The 22,415-nt window shown below is 42.5% G+C and overlaps 1 long non-coding RNA gene across 1 annotated transcript; it reads left to right on the top strand.

Annotated features, from left to right (window-relative positions):
• Positions 1–571: 571 nt before the first annotated feature.
• LOC149872735 (uncharacterized) lies at positions 572–4,077 on the top strand. The gene is made up of 3 exons (XR_016439795.1): positions 572–618; positions 3,288–3,320; positions 3,458–4,077. It is a non-coding gene; the product is annotated as an uncharacterized LOC149872735 (long non-coding RNA).
• Positions 4,078–22,415: the final 18,338 nt, after the last annotated feature.

The following is a 22,415-nucleotide window of genomic DNA, read 5'->3' on the forward strand; positions in this document are numbered from 1 at the left end:
GCTGCATGCTTCTGCTTTAATGATAGCCTATAGACAATCTTTTTACTGTAGTAAGATTTTTTTTGTCATCTAGTTTGGCCTCACCTGTTATGAGTCATGGAAAATAGTAGGATTATTTTGATTTCATATCTGCTTTACACTGTTGTAAATAAAGGAAGAGAGATGCCTAGTTCTTTTGGTCCCCAAATGATTATGAGCCAGCAATGTGATCTTATCACATATTAGGCAAAGGTATATTATTATTTTTCCCCCAGAAGATATATAGGGGAGTATTTGTGCTAAAATCTAATCTGCGTGCAGTACTGGTCTTACATAGAGACCTACCTAAATTGCAGTGGAAGTTTGCAGCACACTGGTGCCTTTAATTTTGCTCTTTTCACTGTGTGGGCCCCTGGCCCTCCCCTCTGGCCATTCATTGAGTGGCTGAGGGGCAAAAACTGCAGAATTAATTGCCTCTCAGCCACTCAGCAAGCTGGGGAGGGGCATGGCAAACAGAACACCACTATGTCGTAACCTTCTGCTGTGTTTTAGTGATGTCCCTAATCATGTGATCATCATTAGGGACTGTCCCAGCAGCCTGCAGAAGGTTTACATTGAGAGTGTGGTCGGGGTAGAAAGGTAAGAAAGATTTATTGACTTAACAAAAACATAACTACGCGTAGTAACAAGACAAACGATGACAGACAAAAGCAATTCACATCGGCAACTTATCGGCAGTCCCTCTGATGCCCCATACACAGCAAGCGTCTCTTTCCACAAAGTTCAGCGAGATCAGGTGTCCCTGAACAACGCTGTCTGAGGGGTGCCAGGAAGGACCCTGGAATGCAGTTCTTGGGCTCCTCGAGGTCCACGGGCCCACTGATCCAGGCAACAGCTAACTAATCCTTTTCACAGAGCTGCATCTTTCTTCTGAATGGTTTCCAAATATTTCAGCTAATTTATAGCTTTTGAAAGACACTGAAAACATATGACCACTTAAATTTCTTTTTCTTTAACTATCCTTAGACTGACCAATAGCAGTACAAGCTTTGCATTCCTTTGATAAGGTAATTTTAACTACGCCACAGGGCCTTACTACTTCTAGGCTTTGCTAAATTTACTAGGCTTTACTTTATACAAGGTCTCACTACATCTTAAGCTATAATTAGGCTTTTGGCAACAACTTATAGCTTAATATCTAAACAAATACAGAAAACACTTGGTCTAATCTTCATAGAGCCTTCAGCAAGCACTTTAATCACACAGACATACTTTTCAGCTGCCACAAGGGACATTCCTAATCTGTGATGTCCCTACTCATACATGTTCAAAAAAGATTAATTCCAGATGGACCCCATGCAGAAAAGGGCTACTAGGCTGATCAGAGAATTATCATTCTGAGATGGCATTTCAGGCATTATAGTGTGATTATAACATAACATAACCCAAACTCTACAGAGCTCAGAAAGAACTGTAACATCTCAGTTCAAATCCAAACACTGTAGAATCTTTTTAGCAAACAGTCTGGGTGCAAACAGATGTCATATTTCTCCCAGGATAAATCATTTTATCCCACACAAAGTGTAAGTGTACAGACATCTATGTTGTCCTAGGAAACATCCTAAAAAAAGGTTCCTGGATAAGAAGTAGTAACAGTTTGTCCCAGGGGTTTTCAAAATATGTCTGTACACTTATCCTGGGATTGCATCATTGAACCAATGGGAGAAAAGCAGCAGTGAATTGAGTTATTCATTAAACCCTGATTAGAAGGGTGATATGTGTGCATGCCAGTTCTGGAATATTATTGTTCCATGGCAAACATTCAGGCACAATTTATCCAGGAACAAATGCAGCATCTCTTCCTAGACTCTGTGGGTCTTCACTAGCAGCATTTCAATTAACAGCTGACTAGCTGTATGCTACCAAAACAACAGGTTTTGGTAAAAAATAGTCATTTTCTGGATCTTCAGAAAGATGTAACCCTACAGAGTTACTGTGGTCTTCTCTCCTTCTGATCAGCTAAGTCAGGTGAAAATATACTGGCCTTTATCCTAATTCTGCTACAACCCCATTTTGTCTTTAACAGACAGAATCACAGTCTGAAGCAGTTAGCCAGCAGCTAAATATAATTTCCATGGAAATGTATCCTCCATCAGTGAAGACAGTTCTCCCTCTAGGCCCATAAAACAGTACTGTGAAAAACACCATTATCCTAATGAGGGATGTTCCATATTAAGCAAGGCTAGAAAAGCACTTACTTGTATCCAGATTCAGTATTCAGTTATGGGGACCCAGTCATCACTACAGATATTGGTGCTGGTATTTCACTGACCAACTACTGAACATTAAACTCACTGTAGTATGAATGACTCAGGTCTTGGATTGGGTTTGAAAGCTTTCTACGGGCAGCTTAGGAAACAAATTCAGTAATTGAGTATTAATGGGAGCTTCAAGCTGAATTGTCCTGCTCTGCACTGTGCACACCAAAATACAGAAAGATATTAAAAATCTGGCTCTCTCCTCTTACATTTTCTTGGACTGAAGACAAATGTTGCAGTATATAACAAATGATCTACACAATTCCATTACATTCTCCAGAAGAGACCTTGGGCATATTTGATCTTGAAATGCTCTTTGGAAATGAAATACAGTACCGAATGTATTTAAAATAAAATGTTTCAATTTTTTCAGGTTTTGCATTGTTTTGGCAAAAAATATTTGCCAAATTCAGCATAGATTCACAAATAATTCAGTCAATTTGAATCAACATTTTTGGCTAATATGTTCCCAATATTATTCACCCAGATTTACTTCAAGTGCATGTTACACTGATAATTTATAATTAACATGGGATCTCATGGCCAGGATACTATTAATGGCCAGGGTACTATCATGGCTAGGGTACTAGACTTCTGAATTTTCTTACAGTATTTAGCTAGGACTAATCTAAATAACATAACTTTCTCTAATTTTGAGAAACCTAAAAAATCTTAAATAATTTTCCCATCTTCACATTTTCCCTTTTAATGATTATCAGTAAGAATTATACACATTTTCAAAATTAAGCAATTTCAGTCTTAGTAAAACCATGGATACCTCCAATATTAATTTTTCACTCTGTTGAAAACTAACCATTTGGCTATGGAAGTGGCATCTGGCATATAATAATTTTGCACTTAGAATAAGAAATAGCAATAATAACTATTATTAATAAATTATTAATAAATACTGTAAGGGTATTTCCTTACAGTAACTGTGGGTTACATTTTAATTATCATTATTGTAAGTATTATAATTTTTCCCTACAGGATATGGAAACTGATTCACTCAAGATGCTGATGGTATCTGTCACCCTCTGAACACTTCTACATGTTTTTATATTTTTTTAAGACAAAAAGCATAAATTATTGACTAAGCATGTTTAGGATGATAACTATGACTATTTCATCAATAACTTATATATCACTTATCCAATAAGGAACTGAGAAGAAGAAATGAGCTATCCGCAAGACTGATAGATTTGGAGTATACTAATCCAGCAGGAGTACAGATCAAAGCATACACCAGCTGCTTGACTGAAAAGGAATTGAAAGACAACTTACAGATTTAGATTTATGATTCCACCAGTCTTTTTGGAGATGACTTCAAACACATGGAGTGGAAGAACATCTAACTATACTTAAGAACTCAGTGTTATGTTAATGTGAATGTGCTGTTTTATGAGGAAAACCTTATCAAACCTCATCCTGTTTTACTTCTTATAATTAAAACAAAACAATGCAACAAAACCTCCCCAAAAGGTTAAGATTAAAAAAAAATACTTACTACATTATTCAATTAATGTTGTGGCACTTTATTTTGTACTTGGGAAGAATTTTTATTGCTTCGTATATCTGAGACAATGGCGATTACTGATTATCACTTAATTAGAACATAGGAAAGTAGAATGTTGATTAGCTAACACTTCATTTAAAACCCTTAATGAACTGCATTAAGACCCTGTTTAGATTTAATATTCTTTTGTATCCAGATGATGATTCTCACAGCTTTCTGTTATGCCATATTTGTGGGACTGAAGAAAATTTATTAAATATGAAAGGGGAAATAATAAATGACAATTCTAAATGTGGATTTTCTCCTCCCAAAATTTCTATTTATAGATGATAATGAAATCTAGTTTCAAGTACATAATGTCATATATTTTAATACATTCAATGACTGTTTTAACTGTTAGGCTGCTGTGGAGTCCTGATACACTGAACCACTTACTGCTGGGTGTGTCACTATTTCACCTTACAGATAAACTAATCCCAGAACTGATTCAGTCATAATCATTAGCATGTGAGAAAGGGTGCATCTGTGAGGTCAGATTCAGTGAGCTGAGATAGCAAATGCTAATAAGACTATGCTACATAACAAAAATGGTCACATGCCATGATTCAGACTTTCCTTGCTTGATTGGACTAGAGATATGTGTCTCAGAGAACTGGGTGGGAATATAGAAATGTGAATCGGAACTGTATAAAATTTCCCAACACAAAAGAATGCATATTAGGGGTGTGCAAAATGGGCCATATTTGATTCGGGTTTGACCCAAACTGGGGGACAGTAATTCGAGTAATTAATTTGGATCACTGTCCCATTTTGATTTGGCTGAATCTGAATTTGAAGATTCGATGCTGATTCAGAGAATCAGTGATTCGGCCACAGGCACACCTTTAAATGTTTTTTCTACATACCTTGAGGTACCAGGCACAACTTACGAATGCTGCAATGATGAGGTGCATGGAGCATCCCACAGGAGCACAGGGGGGGCCCTGCTGCGTGCTCAGTAGCGAACCTGGAAGTGGACTTCTAGTCCAAACCTGGGTCCAGTGCTGAGTGCCAAGTGTATGGGGGGACCTCCCCCCATGCCCTCCCAGCTTGGCAATCACTTCTGGGTCTGCTGCCAAGTGCGCTGGGGACCCCCATGTGCTTCTGTGGGATGCTCCATCAGCCCCACTATCTCTACATTCATAAGCTGCCTGGTACCTTGAGGTATGTAGAAGATAAGGATGGACTCTCAGTGGCCAGAGACCTTACCACAAGTAGTGAGCATAAGGACTTATTCTCCGCTATATGTAACTGCTATTGGTAATTTTGTCTGATTGCTAATATTCCAATATAGTTGTGTATATTTCAGAGGAATTTGCTTTGGTTTGTTTTGTAATTTCAGTGCCCCTCACTCCTGACCCAGAGCCCCCTAGCCCCTCTCAACCCTGCTGGTGGCCTTCTCTCCTGACCCACAGCCCCAGCCTTCCCTGGCCTGCAAGAGGGTCTCTCCACTGTCGCCCATGGAACTACAGGATGATGGTCTGGGGGGCCATGGTGGGGATGTCCTCCAGCATGAGGTGCATATAGCGTATCTCATGCAGAAGCACAGGCAGTGGTTGGGGCACCACGTGCTGCCCCACACTGATGGTTGGGGATGAGGTTGGGACTGCAGCATGATGCAGGGGGGAGGACCAGCACTGCTTTAGGGTGGGCCCTGCTGGCAACAGTGCAGAGCTGGGATCACCAGCAGCATCGAGCACTGCCTTAGACCCCCCCCTGCTCTGCTACAGCCCCAGTGCCCAGATACATTCCTTCTGGGATGGCCAGCCAGCTGACCAGCCAGTAAACACCTTCCCCCTCCCCCCCCATGCCACCCCTTTCCCACAGCCGCCCCAAACAGTCCCCAAGCCCTCCAATCCCCCCGGCATAGACTTGTCTGTATCCCACTGCTGGGGTGCTCCCATCACCCTGCTTGGCTGTATGTTGGCCGTGTGTGTGTGTGTGCGTGTACCCCTGACCTCCAATTGTCCTCCGAGCCTCAAGCAGCTCCTTGCAGACTGGAATGCTGCCAGCCTGCAATGGGAAACCTGTGCTTTACAACAGTTTTCTCCTTTGCAGGGGAAAATCTACATTTTTATGTATCTTTCCACAGCAAACAGAAAAGTCAGATTCCTGCTGATCATCACCTTCTTCTCCTCCAAGTACTTACAAATGAATTTCTTGAAGATCTGCTCCATGATTTTTTCATAGATTTCATAGACATTAGAGCTGGAAGGGACCTTGGGAGATCATCGAGTCCAGCCCCCTGCCCAAAGGGCAGGAAGTCAGCTGGGGTCAAGGACTGAGGCGGCTGAGGGGCCTATAGTTCCTGGACCCACTTTCTTCCCTTTCTTAAAAATTAGTACTATATTTGCCCTTTTTCAACAGTCTGGGACCTCTCCTGATTGCCATGAGTTTTCAAGGATAATGTCCAGTGGCTCTGCAACCACATCAGCCAACTCCCTCTGCACCCTCAGATGCATTGCATCCAGCTGCATGGACTTTAAAGAGTTTGTTTAGGGATCTTAAAGAGATCTTCCAAGCCTTCAAACAAGCACTGAATCTTGCTAATCTCATCACCAGAGGCAAGCTTCCTATAGTCCAAACCACACCAAATGGATACAGACCATGCCATGACAAGAAATGAAGACCTGCCAACATAGTTCCACCACCCCCTCAATTACTACACCCCACAATAGAGTGAAGAGAACCATCAGCATTCCTAGATCTTATACCTGCACCTCTAGAAATGTAATATATCTCATCTAGTGCACCAAATGCCCTGGTGAAAAATAGTAAGAGAGAACAAACAACAACTCCGCACCAGAATGAACACACAGTGGAAATCCATCAAAGACAAAAATACGCATTTACCTGTGGGGGCAGATTTCTCACAAGAAAACCATTCTTTCTCCACTCTCTCAGTTCTACTACTCAAAGGGAATTTACAAAACACTTTTGACAGATAAGCCTATGAACGTCACTCCTGGATACAAAAAACATGGATTAAATATAGACATTGGATTTATGACACATTATAACCTGCCTAAAATCTAACTTCTCAGGTACCTCTCCACTATTTACCAGCCAGATTCATTCCCCTCCCCATCACCTATCTCTCACCCACTGACTCCTCAATTTACATCTTCACTGACTGCCTTTCTTGCATGCATACCAGCCTATGCATTCTTTACTATTCATTCCTCCCCCTCCCAGCTGCAGCAGTGGGTCAGAGCAGGCCAGGAGCATCCCTGGCCTAAACTGCCCAACCCAGGCCCAATTTGCTAATGTCAGCAGGAGCATGTGTAGATGCTGCTCCTGGACTCATTTACTCTGGTGCAAATTGAGTAAATTCAGTTGTATGAATTGCATGTGTAGATGTGCCCAGTGACAGCAAACACAACTTATAATGTTGCATCTTAAGTTAAGCTAAGCCAAAGAGGCTGTGTCTACATGAGACGCTTACTGTGCAGTAGTTCATTACTACTATGCAGTACCATCCCAGGCACAAACCATGGTGCTATGCTACTGCTCAGTATTAACAAGCTACTGCCCAGTTAGTCTCACTAGGCAAATGTGCCAGGACACTACTGCACAGTAATGCCAGTTACTGTGCAGTCATTTAATACCTGGTTATGCAAGTACTAACTGATGGCGCAGTAACAACTGTGCAGTCGGTGTCTAGTGTAGATGCAGCCAGAGACAAGGTTCTACATTTGAAGTCTAAATGTAGCTCCTCGCTTTCTTAGGTCATATCAGTCTATTTAAGCAATATGGTGACATTTCCCTGCTACCTCAGGTCTGTCACGTAGCTCCAGAATCAGTTAAAGGGCTACACTTGTGATGACTATGCCAGGTCTTTGCCAACAGACTTGTGTCACTTAAAGTAGTATCATCCTTTGCAATGTGGACACTAGGGATTAAGAAGAGACAAATAAAGGAATAAAGGAACCTATTCTATTTGGTAGAAAAAACATTATATAATATTATTATTATAGTAAATATTAACTTATTTTATTAGCTGAGTGTTGTCTCTTGTACAAGAACATGAACTGCTGAGGACCAAAAATTTCACTCTAACATAAATTATTAGGCTCTTTTGGATGATAAGCAGATCAAATCCAGGACCCCTGTGCAGCAGCAGGGCCAGATGATAGGCCTTGGTGGACTGAATATGACCATACATTTGACACCCCTGGTTTAGACCATACTTAACACAATCCAATCTGTGGATGATGTCTTGCTCTGCAATTTCCCATTCAAATTGATTTTTAAAAATTGTACTGTGCAAGAACAGCTACTCTGAGGTCTGAGATGAAAGGTTAACATGTTCTGTCATGGGCTTATGTATCTTTCTGGAATTATTTCAAATTGGTGTTCATTCATGCTTTCACATAGGAATTTCCCATCTCTCCAATGTAGACAGTGAAGCATGACATACTTGCTCTTCATGTGTTAAGCCCTAAAAGATGCAGTACAACCATATTATTGGTATGCATGCGATTTCTCTGGTGGTTGTGCAGCTCCTGTTCTTCTCTGACTGTAGGGTCCCCTCCCGTCACTCTTACCTGCAACACCTTGTTGTTCCTAGTTAATTTTAGAAAGCTGCCCAAAGGCCCTAGAGCAAGCCCTGCCTTGTCTTTCTGCCAGGAGATCCCTCTTGGACCCTGATAGTCCCAATACAGCTGTCTCACTAGGTCAGCCCTCCTGGACCATGTGTGCCCCAGGGTACCTACTGCCTTGTGGGCTCTTCAGAGCCTCTGGACTCCCATACAGCTGTGCCCATATCTCACCAATGTTACTGTTTAGTCACTTCGCCTTGTTAGGGCCTTGGCCTTCCCAGCCTTTGCCCCCCAACTCCTTTTCTCTTGCTTTACCTTTTAGCCCCAGAATACTCTGTTGGACCTAGTTTCTGGGCTCCAGCTCTTGTCTCACCTACTTTGTGGTGTTTGGGTGGTGTTCCCCTGACTGGCTGCAGGTATTCCCCTTTTCCTTGCTGTGCAGCTCTCTGCCTAAGTAACAGTGCTTCCTTGCTGCCAACTCATTCGCAGCTTCCCTCTATTCAGTTACCTGGACTCTTATCTCCTACCACTTTTTCCCTTAAAGTAACCGGAGCCCTAGGTTGCCTGTTACATCCTGCACCATGTGAAAGGCTGCTAAATTACATCTGTTTAGGGTTTGCCAAGCGCAGAGCAATCAGGCTGTTCTTCACTCAGGTGCTCCTTAAAAGTGCAGACATGCTCATTCAGGTTCAAATGGGAATTTTTAATAATGTAAACAGGTTACTGTCAAACCGGAGTCGGCGAGACAAGCTCACGGTATTGTTCACGGTGGGACGGCCGGGTGGTGGCAATTGGACACGAAACAGGTGGGATTTTTGGCGTGGAGTTCTGAGGCACGGAAGCGTAGTGGTTTCAAAACAGATAGAGATTTATTTGACTTACACTTTTGATGGTGTAGGTAGTGATGCTTTCTTCAGTTACAGTTAATTAGTTGCAAGCAATAAATAACAGAGGGGTCTGTTGGCCCACGGGTTTCTCAGGTGAGCCCTTGCTTTCTAGCTGGAGCTAGATGTGGCTGCCCAACTTGATAGTCCCAGGGCTGGTCAACAGCTCATACAGGGATCAACAGAAAAACGATAACTGTAATGTGTCATGACGCCAGTCCAGTGATGGACAACGAGTAACCGATAGATGAAGCCGAGGTCGAGAGCTGGGATGTGATGCAGCTGAGGTACAATCTGGTAAGTAGGGATGAGCCGAGTCGTGGTCGATGATGGATGCTGAGGTCAGTCAAAAGCCAGGTAAGTGGAACCCGGAATTATTATCGAAGCCGTAGGGATGATCAAAATCAAGGTCGAGGTCCAAACCAAAACAGTCCAGTAACCAAAGGAATCAGTAGGAGGAGAGACGAAATCAAGGGGTAAAATCACTGGGTGAGGTTATGAAGAGAACCGGGGAATCGAATCCCAATATCTCTCTCTGCCTCATGGTCCCTGCTGAAAGCAGCCTCCACTTACAGATAGAGCACGGTCTCTCTCCAGTCTCTCACCAACAATGCCCACACCACCCACACCCAAGGTGGGGGCTCATGCACTAATATTGCAGCCCCTTGGCCAATCAGGCTGCTTAGCCATTAGAACTCTCTGGGTGGTGACATCATGCTCTTAGGGAACTGAGCATGTGTAAGTTTGAGCTCTGTGTTGTAACTGGGCATGTGCAGGACTGAAAGTAGGTCATGATTGATTGACAGTTCTAAGGGTCGAGCAGGGGGCAAGCTCTGACTGCACTGTGGAATTTTCCACTCCCTTAGGCTGTCTGCGCATATCAAACTTAACTTCTTGTATTGGCAGCACTCATATTTAAAAATTTACTTTGACAGTTACCTACAATTTCCAGCTATAAACATCTCTCATTTCTTAGACATTTGCTTTCAAAATTATATAGTTCCATTTTCTTGTGGAACAGGTTACTCATAGTCATAATTTCTCTTTGTGCGCAATATATTTTTATTTTCCTTTCATGCTGAAGTATTTGCACTTCTTTATTTATAAGATGATTTTACTGGTAAGTACAATCCCCAATTTCATCTTTGGAAAGCTATTCTAAGGTGCTACAGGAATTAAAGCTGGATAGTAGTGTTCTAGCTACCTGCCATATGAGCAAGTGTATTGACATCAGAATCAAATGATGTCTTAGCTAGTATGTGTGTATATTTGCATGAAGGGCTTGTTAATAAATAACCTTCTATAATTCAGTTTGTAGGTTTCTGGGATTTGTTAAAATGACTTTTCTTCTGTTTTTTGTTGTCATGATTGCCTCTGAGCCTTTGATTTATGAGGTATGTATTAAACTAAGCAGCGGGTTAGCTGAGCTCCCACTGGAATGCACAAACTGACAGCATAATCTAACTGAAGGATACAAATCTGAGGTATGAGATAATGTACTGGATGTGTTTTATTAAGTGTATGTCAACCATTTTGTAACTTTCTGTCAATGAAGTTTTCATAAGAAATATATTGAACTGACTTATCTTTGTTTGGCAAAACAAGTCAGTTCACTACTGGCATTTTTCAGTCTCAGTTTCTCTAGAAATAATAGTGAGCCTGGGGGATAATTTTGTGTCTCATCTGCATATGTGGCGCTGGCTTTCTTATTCTTTTCTATAACATCTTTCTAGCAACCATGCTGAGAAAGAATATACCCCTCACAACTGAGAGAGATAATATGTATCCCCATAAAAACACAACTATGTACTCTATAAATTATGAGGTTCTCAGGGTTTTGTTGACCTCTTTTTTCACATCCATGTAGGCCATACATATAATTACATTTTCTCATGCTTTCTTAGCTCATTTTAACAAAATATGGTTCAAATTGACATGTCTAGACTACAAATGTATTGTGCCCAGCAGTGCCACTATCAATTAAGCCACATACCTCCATATGTACGAACCCCAGATCAGCAGCAGTATAGTTAGGTTCATGTGATGCTAAGAATGGGATAACTATCACTGTTGAGAGTTAGAGGTAAGTAGCCCACTATCTATGCTAATACTTCCTTTTGGACTCTATGTTCATGTCCAGACAGGCATGGACATGAGGTATGTAGTGCAGCAGACCACCTATGGTGCCACACACCACACATTCAGGCATTCCCTGTGCTGCTACTTCGTAGTATGTGTGTGTGTGTGGGTTGGGGGGGGTTGACCTTGGCGGGGTCAGAAAACCCCATGCTAAAAAAAAGTAGGTTGGCACATGTGGCAGTAGTGTGCACTGCCTAAAACTGGAGCCTGGCTTGCTGGAGCCATGCTTCAGCTGCCAGCCAGGCTCTCTGCTGTAGGAGCACCATGGCTACAGCTCCCGGAGGTCCCTAGGACCCCAAGTAAGGCTGCTGGAACAGCACAGTTTCTGGCCCCAGCCTGCTGTACCCCACCCGGCATGCGCCACCCAAAACCAGAGCCTGGCCAGCCAGAGCCACACTCCAGTGCCAGCCAGGCTTCCTCCCATGGCTGCAGCCTTGGGAAGGCCCCCAGGACCACAGGTAAGGCTTCTGGGGCTAGCACAGTTGTTGGCCTCAACCTCCCCTACCCAACCTGAGGTAACAGTCCATGTGCCCAGGGTCTGGAATAGACTCCCTCCAGAAGTGGTGCAAGCACCTACTCTGGACTCATTCAAAAGGCATCTGGATGTTTATCTTGCTGAGATCATTTGACCCCAGCAGACTTCCTGCCTATGGCAGGGGGGCTGTACTCAGTGATCTTACAAGGTCCCTTCCAGCCCCTAATGTCTATTAAATCTATGAAATCTATGAAACCTGCTGCACACCAGAGCATGTGTGGCACAGGCATTCCGCAGGGACAAGCAGCAGTGGCACAAACTTCTGCACTCATTTGGACATGGCCAAAAAGTTCACCCAAAGTTACTGCCTAAATCTTTCTATTCCATGATGTTAAAATATAGGGAGGAGGAAAGAATGGGTGTGGAGGATGAAAACAAGAAGCACAGTGATGTTGAACAAAGATATATTAGTGAAGAAATAAAGAAGAGCCTAATTAGAGAACCTAGCAGAATCAAGTTATAGATTTGAGCAATTATAGGTGGAGATCAGAGATCTCCCTTAGAGATGCTGTGGAGACATAAAGGGCTTGTTAATTGATAATGTATGCATAATGAAATGGAGCACCGGCTTAGGTGCTAAAATAAGTGAGTAAATTAGACTAGAGCAAACTGGTAGATACATCTGCTTCCAAAACATGTGGCTAAAAAACCACTAAGGGTGCATCCAGATGAGTACACATGTGTCTGTTGCGGCATCTCAAACCGTTTTGAGACACAGCAAGAGGCACACTGAGAATGAAAAAATGTTCCCCATACTGCATATTTGTAGTGTGAGCTCTAAATTTGATACCTAAATTTCCAGGTAGCAACCTCCCGGCAACTTCCTCCATGAAAAAAAACAGCACAAGGCATGCCGGGGCTGGGACCTTCAGAGACATTCTTTCATCCAGCCAGAGTGTGTCTATGGTGTGCCTGCTGCCCTAGCATGCTGCCTCAGTGTGTGGGGCAAACAGAAGCAGGGCAAGGCTGTGGTGTGACCCAGTCCTGGGCGCTGTCCCAGGTAAGCAGGAATTGGGGGCAGGGATTGTGGTTTCTGGGGGGGTTGTGGGTATGGGGTTGTGTGGGTGTGTGTATGTGGGGATTTGCGGTGTGTGGGTGGGTGGGAATTTGTAAGAGGTATGTGGGGAGGATGTGGGGTGTGTGGGGAGTGGCAGGGGTATGAGGGGTGGGTGTAGGGTTTGTTCAGTGGTTTGAGGGGGGCTGCCACATGCCCACCCCTCCACCCACTGTGGTGCACAGCCCCTGTAGCTGGGGGTATCTTTTTGTTCTGTGTTTGGACAGCTTGTAGCACAATTGGGGCCTAGTCTATTATCCTTGGCAGTACTTTCTAACTACTGTTAATTGCTAAGTTCTCTTCGGTTTCACCTATTTTTTTTTTGTACCTGGTATCAAATCATTCAGTAACATGTAGTTCATTATCATCTTACCATAAAATTATTTTTTTTAATCACCGGACAAGAAGTGCCATCCTGTGGGATGCTAGATTTTAGGTCTGCTTCTTGCTGCTGGACCGTTCAGAAGGGTCTGGCTGAGGTTTAGGTTTGAGTTGGAAGGTGGGGAGAAGGGCCTGCATTGTTTCAGCCAGGATGGGAAGTAAGTCATTAGAGTGGCAGGGTAAAAGAATGAAACCCATGGACAGAGTTAGATAGAGTGTGCCACAATCAGATGACCCAGCAAAGTCTGAATGTAGTTTTAAGATACATTTTCTGCTTCCGCAGCTTAGCAGTCAGCTGTGGCTTCCTCATTGTTAGATTGTTCTTAGAGCCTGAACCAAGAAACATGAGCCCTCAGGTATGACTGCTGTTGTACTTCTTTTCTTCTCGTGTCTCTATACCACATTTGATTATTCTGTTACACATGGCTGTGCTTGTTTATTGTACTTTGCAGGCTCTTCCATTGTATATTTCCCTCTAAACAGTGGGCATTGCAGCAGGTGTTGCCTAGTCTGAGGCTCTGTGCTGCAGTCACGGGTGGTTGAACCAATGGAATAGCTTCACTTCTCCATTACTTCTTTGGAATGTCCAGCTCTGGTCTGCAGGCAGTTCAGACATGGCCACCTTTGCCATAGCTCATCAGACTCAGCTGCTGGAGTGTACATTTTTTTACTGTCACATATTTTCTTCAGCCTCTTGTTCCACATATGTAGTCATGTCTCCTTGGGTGTGGCATCGACAGGTACTAATAATTGCTGTGCTGTGGTACTAATGATTGTTATTTGGCAAGGCTTTCCGAATTCTGCTCTGAAAAATAGCACTTTCACCTTACTAAGATCGCAGACTTTCTGAGAGACTCAATAGGCAAGCCCCAGTGCACCTGCTTCCTTTTTGGATTGCCATATATACATCCATCTTCAGCCTGCAGGTTTGCAGGCATGACCTACATCTACTGAAAATATTCCAGACAACTATTGTCATCCCCACTGCTGGAAATGACACCTAGAAAAGTCAAGGAGACAGAAACTGTGGTTGAAATGAAGCTGCTAAGGAGGCCGAAGTCTCTGAGTTAAATCACATAGAGCAAGATTTACAAAAGAAGGTAGGCACCAAAAGATGCAGATTGACACTAAGAGGGAAGAGAGCCTCTAAATAGAAATCTGAATGAATTCAGATGTGCTGGGTGTCTAGACTTCATAGGAACTTTTATGAATTCTCGATTACATCATTAGGGGTTAAAATACTTTGGTAATTGGGTCCCATAAGCCTGATCCACCATTGCCATGAGAGTCCATGTTTCTGATCTCTGACTGTTCCCTTCAAGATGCTGTACTCATCTATGATTTTTTCTTATATATTTCCTACTGAGGTGGCCACACGCAAAGAATCAGAAAAATCAGCTACTTCTCCATATATCACTTTTTAAAAGCCCCTTCTCTCTTCTAAATTCGTGGGCATCTTTATATTGGCTGCCCCTTCTAAAAATAATATATCTCTTGCTTTAATACATTTTATTGTCATCTGCTAGCAGGGTTCCAGTTAGAATCATAATATCATACATTTATCTGTATGCAGATAGTTCCAGATCCCCTCGTTCCTTTGCTAAGCTTCTTGCCTTTGGATGTAGGCACTTTAATAAAACTCTATTAATGATCTTACGTCCCTCTTTATTAGCTCCCATAAATCCAAACTTAATCTGTTATTTAGCTCATTTCCACCTTGAGTGCACACTTTGGTTTTATCTTTCATCTTATCAATTTCTCTTTACACCTTCCATCCTCTGCTTTATACCCCTGTGCATTTGCCATTTCTCTCCCCACTCTACTTTAAACACCTTCTGACAAATCTGCTTATTTAAAAAAGCAGCTCACAAACCCTAGAGTTCTTTTTTGCTGAAATATAGCAAAATCCTTTAGTGTATGGTTCCTCTCATTCAAAATTATCCTCCCTGTGCCTAAATACAAATTTCTCCCTCTTTTCCCTTCTGCCACCTTTTAGGGACAAAATGCATCCCCAATTTATACTCTTCTTCCTTCATCAATTATTGAGCAAATGGGTTTTTCTTTGGTTCTTCTATTATTTTAGTGTGAGAGCCTTCTGCTCTGCAGATTCTGTCTTCTCAGTCTTACTAGTTTTTCACATCATTTCAGATACTACCTAAAAGTAACCTTTTAAATTGCCTGTTCCTGTTTTTGTCTCTTTTGAGCTCTGTTCTTTGAATGACCTGTTTTGTAATATTATCTAATGCTCTAAAGGATACAATTTATATGAATCCACTGTACAAAATATATTTGCACTGTACTTTGTGTGTTTATACAACTCGTTTAACTGTTCCGGCTTGTTGTTTTGGGCTCTCCTTTGTGGTTTTTGATGGCTTATGAGTAGATATTTCTTTGACCGACTCCTTCCCCAATGACTGGAGATTATAGCTAATTAACTCTCCAGATCTTAAATTTAATTTCAGATTCTCAAATTACATTATAATGCATGAAGATATGTTCCTCAACAGGATTGTTACCATCTAGCAAATTCCATATGTTAGAAAAGAGCTCCTGATTACCTTTTTTTGCTAATTTAATAAAGCAGATGTTTCACAGATCAGCGAACCAGTAGAAAACATAGAACAGCTTTATTCATATAAACAGCATATTGTGCTACACTCCCCAGAGATAACAAAGTCCGAACTGAGTTGTACCTGTCCAATAAAGACAAAAAGCAGGAATATTGTTTTTAATCAGAACCTATGGTAGAAACCTAATCTCTATTCACATCAAATGCAAAATACTCAAGCAACAGAAATTCTTTCTTCTCAAACTTCTTGTATTGCTCATTTGGGCAGCAGTATTTATTTAAGTATTAGAAAAACTGATTGTCTTAAAGTAAACAGCTTTAAAATTCAGTAGTTTAGATCTGAATTGATTCAGCCTAAACTCCAATCTGCCAGAAACATATTATCTGAAGAATTTTACATATTAGCACAACAGTCACTGATTTAGAGCAAGTTTCCATCAAATTTATAATGTGCCCAGTTTTCAAATTCATCAAGCCCCTTTTACAATGCTCTAGCAATGGCTCTTTTAAATTGCAAGGGTGGTGAAAAAGGGTTCTTATATTAATTTTGGACCCATTGGGTGTATCTACATGTGATGCTATGTCACCGTAGCAATGTGCCACAGCAATGTAGCAACCATATGCATCTACACATGACCAGCAGCAATTTTACCATAGTGGTGCACTCTCTCATTATAGGGTGCTGCTACAGAGAAGAGGCTGCTAAAATAACTGTGCTTGCGGTATGGTGCAGTACGGGCTGGTACTGCACCATGCTTTAGTACTTCCAAAAGGGAAGTACTAAAGCACAGCACAGGAACAACATCACTGTAAGGGCATGTGCAGATGCACCCATTGCTCAATATCTGACTCCAGGAGTAAGACTTGATAGCCTGTACTGACTCCTGCAACACATGGCAGTAAGGAAGCTGCCTTAAAGGGGCACTAGGAATTCCCCCCCATTGATCTTACCAAAGGGGAACCCGTTGTATAAAGGTGACACAGTCCAACCTCCACTATTTGACTCCTTTGCTATTGGCATAGGGGCTGTCTTGGGGAGGCACAGAATATATGGCACGTCACCTAATCACTGACTAGCATAACAGTCACCTTTGGTCAGGGTTACTAGAAACCACTTCTAGGTACTCAGGATCACAAGAGTGAGCAAGGGGTGACTGATTAGACTCATCTCCTCCCACCTGATTGTCACAGGCAGCTTGACAGCATATGGTGCAGCAAGCTAAGGACTTTACCCATTGATTTGAACACGAATTGGCAGAGTCTAGAAGAAACATTTCAATATCTTATTTCTTGAGCCAAGCATGATAGGACAAATGTAGCTGAGCTGAACAATCCTGACTACAGATAAGGGGCCTACATATACTCTCCTTTATGCATGTTTTACGTTGAAGGTGATTTATGCAATAAGAATCAGCTTTTGTGTTGATTTTATTTGCCTCAGCTTGTACGTAAGGAATAGTAAGAAATAAGATTCCTTTACTTAGCTGCTCTGTCTATTTTTCAGGTAGCTTCTGGGATCCAGAAACTCCACTATGAGTAGGTAGGTGGCAAGGGGTGGCAGCAGGTCAGGGAACAGACAAAGCATTAGTTCTTTACACATCTATTAGCCAAAGTCATTCCCAAATATAACCAGCAAAGGGCAATTGAAGGATTCAAGGATACAGGCTTGAGTGATTAAAATGCAAATTGTACTTCCCCTGAAACTCAAAGCAACACAAATGGAAGAGTTGAGAACATTTCTGCTGTCTCCCAGCATGGCAGACTTAATTGTGGCCTGTCTAGCTTTTGGTTTGTCTAGATTTTTTCATTACTAAAAAGGAGGATTGCTCACTAGTTGTTATGACAGTGACGTCAAGAAGATGGAGCCCACTGGAAAGAAGCTTACAGAATTTTTACCACTTTCCTGAAAATTACCTGAGATATGGGCTCCGAAGTGGATCAAAAGACTACAGTAGTGAAGCTGAAACATAAATAAATCAATTGGTTTCTGTTCCCTTTTTTGTCTCAGTATTTTTCACAGGAGATTAATATTTTTTAGCATGTTGTATCCTTCTTACAATGAAAGCAAGGTTTAATACCCTTTCAGTTATATTCTTTACTTCACACATGGCAACATTTTTGCTATAGTGGGTGTACAGGTGAAGCAAAGCTTTCATAATTAAACCAAATGACTCCAGATAGATATATTACATATTACAATTCACAATACACCATTGACTTCAATGAGAAGGGGCATTAGCTTATTTAAGCAAGGGTCCTAACTTTAAATCCATGAATAGACTCACTGGCTAAAATTAAAATGAACTTAAAATTAGGCTAATAAAGTTTGTGACTCACTTAAATGTCATGCTGAATCAGGGCCTCCAACTTCAATCCTGCAAACTCTTACTGAAATTAAAAGAACTAATCATTTTTTAAGACCAGGGCCTTAATATTTTAATACTAATCCTGCTATAATAATCCTTAGGTCCTCCTTGAATGAGAAAACATTAAGGGAATTTTATCTTGTGATTATTTTAAGAAGATTTCTATAAATGCATCCTAAACTGTTTGCAATTGAAATGTATCTGTGGTATGATTAATAGTTTTGCATGGTAATTTGGTCACATTTCGCTGCTTGATGAAAATGATGATTTAATTATGATAACTTGATGAGGCATGCATTTAAAAAGTCTACAGGATTTTTTTAAAGTCTTGATGAAGAAGCAAGGTCACCATTGAAATACAAGGTTATGACACAAGGAAAATATAATATAGCTGGCTTGGTTTGAAAATTGCAGCCTCTTTTAATTTTGACTAGATACAAATATTCTAACCTTAGATATTTTATTTGTCACAACGATTTGTCTTGACTGGATTTTAAATCATAATGGGTCAGGATCCCCTCCTTAGTTGCCACAATATCATTTGAAATAGAGTATAACTTAGTAATCAAAATCACTTTAGTTTCTCCTAACATTTTATAAATGCATAATGGTCTCTGTGATACATGCCAACACTTTTAGGTTGACTTACTATCCTTATTAAAGCAAAACTCCTTTAAAGTCAATTGAGGGTTTCCAGATAAGGTGGCCAAGCATGATTTATCTATCAAAAAGCCTTTTTTTCCTCCAAGGAGAAGCTGATGAAGAGGTGGTGACAATTTTGCCAGCAAACATTATGAACAGAACAGCTGAATTAAAACAATATAAAACAGATTTGTCATTGCCTATTTAAAAAAGCAAGTAGGACAAAGGGATCATTGCTTTTTTTGAGCTGTTTTGGGTGAATTAAAGTGCAATGGCATAACCCTTCTGAAGAGTACCTAATAAACTGACAAAGGGATTTGAATAGCTAAGAGGAAAGATGGATGTTTAAAGACAGCTTAGGGGTGTGATGGGGAGGAGGCATTCAGATAAATGCATCTGTGTAGATAGATGCCAAAGAACATGCGTCACTGAGGACCTGGGAGCCAGCAATCATTTTCCTTCTGTGTTTGAACTCTGGCATGTGCACACCCCATTAGAAGGGGTGAAACACATGCTTTGAAGAAACTCAGACAAAAGAAAAGAGACATCAGAGCACTAAAGTCTTCCAGTCTTGTCAGAAAACTATGTAAAGTCATTCACAGATTCCTGAAAAATTTTAAAGTTTATTGTGCATTTCAGCTTGAAAAGTCATGAGTTGGCCATTTATTCTATTCAGTCTATTCTGTCTCAGTGGAACAGACTACCCCCAGAGGTGGTGCAAGCACCTGCTCTGGACTCTTTTAAGAGATGTTTGAATGCTTATCTTGCTGGGATCTTTGACCCTACCTGACTTCCTACCCCTGGGGCAGGGGGCTGAACTTGATCTTCTGAAGTCCCTTCCAGCCCTAATGTCTATGAAATCTATGAAACTTAATAACAACTTAGGATCAGGGTGGCCAGTGGTGGCAAATTTGCCAAAATTCATGTGATATTAATGTGAGAGTTCATTTCATTTCACTTCACTTCTTCAGAACTTGCTCCCTTTTACTTATGACAGTCACAGAAACCTAGACCCCTTTGTCTGATGTTGCCTCTGGAGCTGCCCTATCTTACAGAGTCTCCTTCTCTCTCACAGACTTCCATCTTGGACGAGACTGTCATGAGGTGTTGGTATTCTTCTTTCCTGTTCCTATTCCTGCCTCTTCCAAACCTATCCTTCTGCTTCCTTTTCTTTCTCCTCTTTTGCATTTGACTTTTCTCTCCTCTTACCTTCCAGGATGCTGCTATTTACCATTTGTCCCACTCTCTACCTTTATTTCCTATCTGATTTCAAATCAAGGTCATCATCCTAAAGATCACTAATGTCATCGTTTCATAGTTTCATAGTTTCATAGTTTCTAGGGTCGGAAGGGACCTGAGCGGATCATCTAGTCCGACCCCCTGCCATGGCAGGAAAGAGTACTGGGGTCAAACGACCACAGCAAGATGTTCATCTAACCTCCTCTTAAATACCCCCGGGGTAGAAGCCTGCACCACTTCTCTTGGAAGTTGGTTCCAGACCCTAGCCGCCCTGATCGTGAAGTAGCGGCTCCTAATATCTAGCCTAAACCTACCCCCTGCAAGCTTGTGACCGTTATTCCTGGTCACTCCTGGCAGTGCTCGGGGGAACAGTGACTTCCCCAATGCCTGCTGATTCCCCCTGACTAGTTTATAACAGGCCACAAGATCCCCCCTCAGCTTTCTCTTCTGGAGGCCGAAAAGGCTCAGGTCCCACAGCCTCTCCCCATAGGGCCTGCCCTGTTGTTCCCCAATCATACAAGTGGCCCTCCTCCAGACCCCCCACATGCCGTCGACATCCCTCCCGAAGTGCGGCACCCAGAACCAGACGCAGCACTCCAACTGCAGCCTGACCAGTGCCGCATAGAGGGGGAGGATCACCTCCCCGGACCTGCTCGAGATGCATCCGTGGATGCATGACAATGTGCGGTTGGCCTTCCCAACTGCCTCCCCACACTGCCGGCCCATGTTCATCTTGGAGTCAGTTATGACCCCAAGATCCTTTTCTGCCTCCATGCTGACAACTTTACTTGATTCTTCATTCAGTCTGTAGGCATACCCCTTACCTATAAAACTATTTAACTGACTGGTCCTCGCCAAATATTTTTTCTGCCTAATCAATCTGCAGTTGATTTACTCAGTCTTTAATCATCATTTGCTTTCATTCAGCATTACCAATCATCAGCTTTCTAATTGTAAGGTTACTTACACACTGGAATAGATAACCTAAGCAGGATTGTGGAATCTCCATCACTGGGAGTTTAAGAACAAATTGACGTACCTGTCAGGAACAGTTTTGATACGTTGTTCCTGTCTTGAGAATAGAAGATGGACTAGATGACCTCCTGAGGACACTTCATCTCTGTATACTTTAATTCTGTGAATGACCCACCTATACCTTACAACAAGGGATCCTGGTTTTTGCAGATAAACAGTTGCAAATTCTCTAATTAAAATTTGCAAACTCTCTGATAAGAACTCCAAAATCCATGATTAAAATGAAACGCCACTATATAGATATCAGTTGAACACAATGTTTTATTGATGTATTTATAATTTTAAAGCAATCCGGAAGCCTACCAGTGCCTCAGTCGCTATAATAAAATACATTCTAAATATATATATATTTTGGTGTTTTAGGTATTTTATCATGGAAAAGCAGAGCCCCCCCCCCCCCGCCCCCTTAGCAAACCAGGATATAGGTCCAGGCCCCTCACTCCCAAGCCACAGCCACCCAGCCCTGCTGGTACCCCTTACACTTCAGCTACAGACTCCTGGCCATGTTAGTGCCTTTCACTTCCCATCTACAGCTCACCAACCCAGCTGGTGTCCCTCATTCCCCAACCACAGTCGCTTGAGTCAGCTGGTGTCCCTCACTCCCCAACACCACCCTCCCTGCTCTGCTGGTGCCCCTCATTCCCCACCCACAGTCCCCTGGCCCTACTGGTGCCCCTTGCCCCTGTTGGTACTCCTCACCTCCAACCCACAGACTGCTGCCCCGCCAATCCTGCTGAAGGCGCCCCCAGCTGCAAGGCCTATAGGGCCAGGAACCTGGGTTCACAGTGCCCTGCCCCCCACAGAAGTGCCTGATGCCCGGCTGTCATCTGTGGGAGGCAGCAGCTGCTATGGTGGAGCAGAGTGTGGGGCTTGGTTCCCCACCCCTGAGGGTGGCATGGCTAGAGTGGAGCCTATGGTGGGGGCAGGTACAGGCTGACCATTCGAGGCTCAGGCAGGGGGGACAGAAACCTGCCGATGCATGTGCTCCCAGGGGGGCATGGAGGTCACGTGACCCCCAGATCTGTGTCTGGGATAGGGGTGAGTGCAAGCTGCAGGCTCAGGCTCCCTGCATTGCTGTCCTCCTGCTGTGGCTTCCACAGCCTGTGGGACCAGGCATGGCAGGCCAGAGTGCGGCGGGGTGAGGAAGCTTTTTTGCTCTGCAAGCCTTGCATCACCCT

The sequence above is a fragment of the Crocodylus siamensis genome, chromosome 1, assembly GCF_052110815.1.
Source record: "Crocodylus siamensis isolate JL-2025a chromosome 1, ASM5211081v1, whole genome shotgun sequence".
Taxonomy (NCBI): domain Eukaryota; kingdom Metazoa; phylum Chordata; order Crocodylia; family Crocodylidae; genus Crocodylus; species Crocodylus siamensis.